Source organism: Sinocyclocheilus rhinocerous, unplaced genomic scaffold, assembly GCF_001515625.1.
Source record: "Sinocyclocheilus rhinocerous isolate Xijiao unplaced genomic scaffold, SAMN03320098_v1.1 scaffold53, whole genome shotgun sequence".
Classification (NCBI taxonomy): domain Eukaryota; kingdom Metazoa; phylum Chordata; class Actinopteri; order Cypriniformes; family Cyprinidae; genus Sinocyclocheilus; species Sinocyclocheilus rhinocerous.
This window is the reverse complement of record NW_015645538.1, coordinates 2,310,242-2,316,241: the sequence shown is the minus strand read 5'-3', so window position 1 is coordinate 2,316,241 and position 6,000 is coordinate 2,310,242. Positions and strand designations below refer to the sequence as shown.

The 6,000-nt window shown below is 34.5% G+C and overlaps 1 protein-coding gene across 1 annotated transcript in view; it reads left to right on the top strand.

Moving 5' to 3' along the window:
* The window catches only part of samd12 (sterile alpha motif domain containing 12), an 89,556-nt gene that overhangs the window by 60,556 nt on the left and 23,000 nt on the right, over positions 1 to 6,000 (top strand). The gene's annotated exons all lie outside the window — the stretch shown is intronic.

Below are 6,000 nucleotides of genomic sequence, written 5' to 3'. Positions count from 1 at the left end.
ATAACTATTTTATATATATATATATATATATATATATATATATAGCTGTGTAGCTTTAATTGTTTTGTTTAGTTTAGTTTTACCACTACCCCATTTGTTTTTAGAAAGTGAGAAATGGACTTTATTTGTGACAGATTAACTATATTTCTCATTGTTCATTGTCTTTGTTACAGCCCGGGATAGTCACTTGTACAGGATTTAGGACCATGAGGCTTCTTGTGGTACCATTATATATAGCCATATTGCTTTATATTTTAGAAAGCTTTATATTTTTGTTTGAAACCCCCTGGCTTTGGACAAAATACATTTAAATGGCATTAACTCTTGTTGCTGTATTGGCATCACAGTGATGGTTAGGACGCAGTATAAACCAGTTCCAATCTTCCCATCTGTGAATGAATCTAGCGCTTCTTTGTTCACCAAATAACTTTATCTCCCAACAAAAATCTGAAATTTTCAGCAGGACCACTAAGTAAATGAAAGCAGCTATTCTGATGGCATTCAGTCTGGTTGATTCATGAGCAGGTCGAGAGCACAGGGCAGATCATTCTCTAACAAGAGCTACTCGTCTTTGTACACACCAAATGGAGGCCAAGGTTCACCGATACAGTCCCTGTTCTGAAAGAGGTTTTGACGCAGGACTGCTGATCTGGAGTCAGATTCCCTCAGTGCGGTCCCTGAATTAGAAATACAGGCTTCAGGCAAAGTCTCTCTTGCTTCCTCTCTACAGTTTTACAATGAAGTTTTACACTGCATCTGCTGCTGGAGGGTCCCCGGAGAGACTGGTGGGGTGGCACAGATGGGTAATGGGTAATTTTAAGGTGGCCAGGCCACTCAATGTGTACGTTGCCAGAGATTCAAGATTAAATTTAGTGAGTTTCATGAAGGTGAACTGAAGGTTTTCTCACACCACCTGCTCAGAAACAGCCCATGAGAGACTAATGGAGAACAAATAGTTATGAAGTTGTTTGTCTTTTGTACTTTTATGTTCCCAAAGCAAAATCTACAATTGTCCAGCTTTCAGGACACAAAACAAAAAATAAATGAATAAACACATTTGTTTAGGTTGAGCAGCAACACTATTTTGTATTAATGGTAGGGATTAAAAACTTTCTAGCCTCTGCAGGAAAACGAAATCAGGTTAAAATGTGTCTGAAGTGTTTTTTTTTCTGTTTTGTTTTTTGCTGTATGAACTTCATTATGCATTGGCTTAAAAATAGAAGTGTGTTCTCTCCAACGCTCTGGTGCTTTGCTGCAAGCAACATTTTCATGTTTGTCAAAACAATAAACACATCCATCTAACCATCTAATCGACGTTGAATCCAATTTTTTCGCTGAAAAGACAAATTTCACAGCTTAATGAAGCATTGTTGACATTTCCTGTAATACTCCATTCAGGCCAAGTTTTTGATTTAAAACCATAAAAATCCCTTCCTTCTTGCAATAAAATTTCTCACTTGCTATAAATAATAACTAATATGCATGTGCATCTTAAAGGTATAGTTATCCCTCTAAGTTAACTTTAATGTTGCTCCACAGAAGAAATATGAGGATGAGTATATGATGACAAAATTTTAATTACTGAGTGAACTGTCCCTTTTATGAGCATAGATTAGTTAAACATGCAGATTTTTAGTATACACTAACACTCAAAATTTTAGGATCAGTATGTATGTTTTTGAAAAAAGTCCATTGTGCTCATTAAGGCTGCATTTATTTGATCAAAAATACTGCAAAATAGATGCAGTGGTATTGTGAAATATTATTACAATTTAAAATAATTGTTTTCTATTTTAATATGTTTTATAATATAATTTATTTCTGTGATGGCAAAGCTGAATTTTCAGCATCATTACTCCAGTCTTCAGTGTCACATGATCCTTCAGAAATCATTCTAATGTGCTGATTTGGTGCTCAAGAAACATTTAATATTATCATCAATGTTAAAACAGTTGTGCTGCTTAATATTTTGTGGAAACTGTGATGCATTTTTATATGAATAGTAGATTCTTTGTTTAAAAAGAACAGCATTTTTTAAAATAGAAATCTTTTGTGATATTATACATGTTTTTACTGTCAATTTTAATCAATTTAATGCATCTTTGCTGACTAAAAATATTAATTTTATAACTTTTGATTTGTAGTGTAAATGACATCAATGTTTGAATGTTTTGCCCAGATAAGAAAACATGACAATCCTTATGCATTTAGAAGTAGGGGTGGAACGGTTCTCTGTAAAAAATCGGACCGTACGGTTCTCCACACATGGTTCGGCATGCACTAGGACCGTGGTTCAACTTAAATCTGACAACGCATCTGTAATATGGTTTGTTACAAATAACAACACGTAATGGCCAAATAAGACAAAAATTGTCAATGACCGTCTTGATAAGTTTCATAGCAGACTTAGCCGGCTGAACGTACTGTATCAGTGCACTAGATCAGTGCATTCTCTTAAAGTGACAGCACTTTCTTAATATTAATCATACAGCAACAACAAGGAAATCACTCACTGCTCTTGATTGAATAGCTTTTGTAACTTTAATAAAGATGAATCTTTAATTTATACAGTAAAATATGCAATGCTTTTTTACATTTGATTACTTTATTACATTTCTGTATCTAAAAACTAATATTAGACCTACCTAAAAAAAAACTGAAAATCACTGTTTTTTTTTTTTTGTATCTTTACTCTATTGTAATTATTTGTGCTGTTGCTTGTAGTTAGATAGATTATTCTTATTTTCTTTATTTTTATTTGACAGTATAGTTTTTCCCTAAACTTAGCACATACCGAAACCGTGACTCTAAAACTGTGATACAAACCAAACCTTGAGTAAGTTGAACCGTTCCGCCCATTGCCGTTCAAAAGTTTGGGATCAGTAAGATTTTTATTACTTTTTAAAGAAGTCTCTTATGCTCATCTAGGCTGCATTTATTTGATCAAAAATACTGCAAAATAGATGCAGTGGTGTTGTGAAATATTATTACAATTTAAAATAATTGTTTTCTATTTTAATATGTTTTATAATATAATTTATTTCTGTGATGGCAAAGCTGAATTTTCAGCATCATTACTCCAGTCTTCAGTGTCACATGATCCTTCAGAAATCATTCTAATGTGCTGATTTGGTGCTCAAGAAACATTTAATATTATCATCAATGTTAAAACAGTTGTGCTGCTTAATATTTTGTGGAAACTGTGATGCATTTTTATATGAATAGTAGATTCTTTGTTTAAAAAGAACAGCATTTTTTAAAATAGAAATCTTTTGTGATATTATACATGTTTTTACTGTCAATTTTAATCAATTTAATGCATCTTTGCTGACTAAAAATATTAATTTTATAACTTTTGATTTGTAGTGTAAATGACATCAATGTTTGAATGTTTTGCCCAGATAAGAAAACATGACAATCCTTATGCATTTAGAAGTAGGGGTGGAACGGTTCTCTGTAAAAAATCGGACCGTACGGTTCTCCACACATGGTTCGGCATGCACTAGGACCGTGGTTCAACTTAAATCTGACAACGCATCTGTAATATGGTTTGTTACAAATAACAACACGTAATGGCCAAATAAGACAAAAATTGTCAATGACCGTCTTGATAAGTTTCATAGCAGACTTAGCCGGCTGAACGTACTGTATCAGTGCACTAGATCAGTGCATTCTCTTAAAGTGACAGCACTTTCTTAATATTAATCATACAGCAACAACAAGGAAATCACTCACTGCTCTTGATTGAATAGCTTTTGTAACTTTAATAAAGATGAATCTTTAATTTATACAGTAAAATATGCAATGCTTTTTTACATTTGATTACTTTATTACATTTCTGTATCTAAAAACTAATATTAGACCTACCTAAAAAAAAACTGAAAATCACTGTTTTTTTTTTTTTGTATCTTTACTCTATTGTAATTATTTGTGCTGTTGCTTGTAGTTAGATAGATTATTCTTATTTTCTTTATTTTTATTTGACTGCATAGTTTTTCCCTAAACTTAGCACATACCGAAACCGTGACTCTAAAACTGTGATACAAACCAAACCTTGAGTAAGTTGAACCGTTCCGCCCCTATTTAGAAGTATGTAACCAGGAACCAAAAGCTTTGTTAAAGTGCCTTAGTATATACACACATGGAAACATCCACATACAGTAGGCCCCAGTTGGCTTATGTGTGTACGCTTGCCCTCACACCTGTGTGTAGTAACCAAGGTTACAAGGATCAAATGCAGGCACAATCGATCCCTCTTTTTCTCTCCCTCAGATCTGTCTCCCTCGACTGATAAATCCTGTCAGAACAATAAAAAATGTAAGACAGCTGAGCTTTTCATGAAGTCTCACATGAAAGTTATAAGAGGTAATAAATCACTCAGAATTTCATCGAAGCGACGCGTGTGCGTTCCAATTTCAGAGAGCCGGGGTGGAGGAACAGTATTGCTGATTTGATCAGCAGACAAGGAGCGGGACGAGGCGGTGTGTCGTATCCGTGTATCTTTTCTATCAGGAAGGGCTCATCGAGGTTTGAAATCTTGAAGAATCCAAACTCTGCATGAGCGCTACTAATATCTCCACACCATTAGCAGGGGAATAGAGGAACAAACTGAAGAAGAGCAGTGTTATAATTATGGCTTCAAAAGAGTTCATGCATCTGAAGCTAAATATTACATGTAAAGATAAAGTGTAGTAGACATTGATTGGTGTCTTTGTCAATATGATGTGTGTTGATGTGCTTTTACGGGAAAAGAGTGTGGAAAGGGAGGGCTGAGCATGAAGGACTCTTTTAGTATTAGCAGGGACACTGCAGCTGCTGTTTGCTTTCTCAGTCTCAGCTTAAATAGTCCAAACAATTAGAGAGATGGAAAGAATAGGAGAGAGAGGAGTCTGAAACCAGCAAGTCCTTTGATCCGACCCCCTGCTCTTGCTTCATAGAAACACAATTAAAAGAGGAATATATGAGTGTCATGTGACTGAAATGATTCTGACATGACCTTAATTATAAATGTTTGTACCTCAAGGGGTTGAAGAGCTCTGAAAGACAGAGGAGAAGGAGAGAAAGACAAACTGGCCCTGTGCAGTAATATCAAGGAGTAAAAGCACCCCATTAAGGGGGAAAAGATACAGTATTTTCATTTCCAGTGATTGTCCGCATTCTTCCACAGATGTGGAATGAACACCGTAATAAAATATGCAATAGGATCAGAATCATTGTCATGACTATTAACGTCTTATTTTCTGTTGGCTTTATGCACAAGAATCAACAATCAAATTTTGAGCATATGAGTCCAAAAACCCTATCCATTTTGAACACACCTTGTACATGATATGCTTCAAAGCAAAATTCATCATATCATGAGTAGTGATATGAAGAGATATTTGTAAAAAGATATGATATATGGCTGGAGGTACAATAGTTTTGTTTTGTTTTGTTTTGTTTTGTTTTGTTTTGTTTTTTGTTTTGTTTTGTTTCTTGTTTTGTTGAATGTATTCCTCTCCGTCAGTTGCTGCCTGCTACTGCTTTATTGTTTTTTGTTTTTTTTGTTGTTGTTGAAAATGTATTCCTCTCCGTCAGTTGCTGCCTGCTACTGCTTTATTGTTTTTTGTTTTTTTTGTTGTTGTTGAAAATGTATTCCTCTCCGTCAGTTGCTGCCTGCTACTGCTTTATTGTTTTGTTTTGTTCTTTTGTTTTTGTTTTTTGTTAAATGCATTCCTCTTGTCAGTTGCTGCCTGCTACTGCTTTTTTGTTTTTTTGTTTTGTTTTGTTTTGTTTTTTGTTTTTTGTTTTGTTTTGTTGAAAATGTATCCCTCTCCTTCAGTTGCTGCCTACTACTGCTATGGTTCTGACTTTTGGGGCTCTTTGTCCATACAATTAAAATCAATGGGGATGCAAAATAACATTCCTCTGAAATAAGAAAGGGATTCAGGTTTGGAACAGCATGAGGGTGAGTAAATGACGGCATAATTTTCATTTTTGGGTAAATTATCCTTTTAACTA